The following is a 1190-nucleotide window of genomic DNA, read 5'->3' as shown; positions in this document are numbered from 1 at the left end:
CCCCCGCTCACTACACTACTCCCCAAGTTTCGCGCCCCCGCCGCCGCCTCTCGCAACAACTTGGCCGGCCCGGCCCCCCCGCAGCCCCCGCCCCGCGCACGACTCCACTCCACTCAATCTTAGCTGTGCATCAACTTTGCGCCTCGCGAATTGCCCGGGCGAAACTCATTTTGTGCTTCCGGTCCAGTCGGGCGCGGGGCTGGCGGGGAGGGTCGTCGTCGTCGGGGAGGGTCGCGCGCCGAGTCCATTAGGCGCCCCCCGTCCCGGCCGCTTCAGCCTGTTACGCGACATCATGATGGCGGCGACGACACCCATCGCCACGCCGCCGTAGCTCCGCCGCGCCGCCGTGCGGAAACTTTATTTTTCGCTCCGCCATCTTCATTTTCTCCAATTTACGTAGTGCTAATGTGATTGACGGCGAGCTTTCCCGCGCGCGGCCCCGGACGGCCCCGACGTCAGGCTCAAGCCGCCTAGCTCCCCCGGGGGGCAGGCAGGCGAGGCGGCCTGGCCTCGCTCCGCTCTTCTCTGTGATTGAGGCTGTGCAATCGGCGTGATGCGATTGCGTTAATCCCGACAGGAAGTAATCAAGGGCCAAACTGAGCGGGGCGCGGCGGGAGCCGAGCTCGAGCTCCGCTTTGGTGTGGCGTGGCCCTCGCCGGGCCCTCCACAACCCCTCCTGCTCCCTCCCCTCTCTTCAACTTCAACTTCAACGAGGGTTTTAACGACTGCTTGTTCATAGCGAACTGGAGCCACCCATTTCTCGGGTCACGCAGTCAGGCCGGATCCGGCCCATCCCCTGCGGTAGGCTAGTGCCGTCCCGTCCGTGGGTTCGCAAATGCTGGCACCCCTTCTGCTCTCTGGTTTAGCTCCGGAAGTGCACAGACTTACATTGCTAGTCACCATCGCCTAGCGGCGGTATACTCCGGGCTGTTAGCGTGGCGCAGTAGGGACGGTACTCCGAGCCCAGGCCATCGTAGCCACCCGGTGTAGGCAGAGAAGCTACCTACGTGACCACACACTAATACTGAGCGACGGCGCATTGTGCCACTCAGGTGGGTCACCGAGGAAGGGCGTCCCGGACCGCGACCTCGCACCGTAGTGTCCGGTCTCCCTATTGGTCCCGGGGTTCGCCCTCCCTCCAAAATCGGTGAAGGCTAAGGAGTAAAATAATTAGTAGGCAGTGAGAAAAA

This window comes from Frankliniella occidentalis, unplaced genomic scaffold, assembly GCF_000697945.3.
Source record: "Frankliniella occidentalis isolate FOCC.00 unplaced genomic scaffold, Focc_3.1 Scaffold169, whole genome shotgun sequence".
In the NCBI taxonomy this organism is placed as follows: Eukaryota; Metazoa; Arthropoda; class Insecta; order Thysanoptera; family Thripidae; genus Frankliniella; species Frankliniella occidentalis.
Note: the sequence above shows the minus strand (reverse complement) of the source record.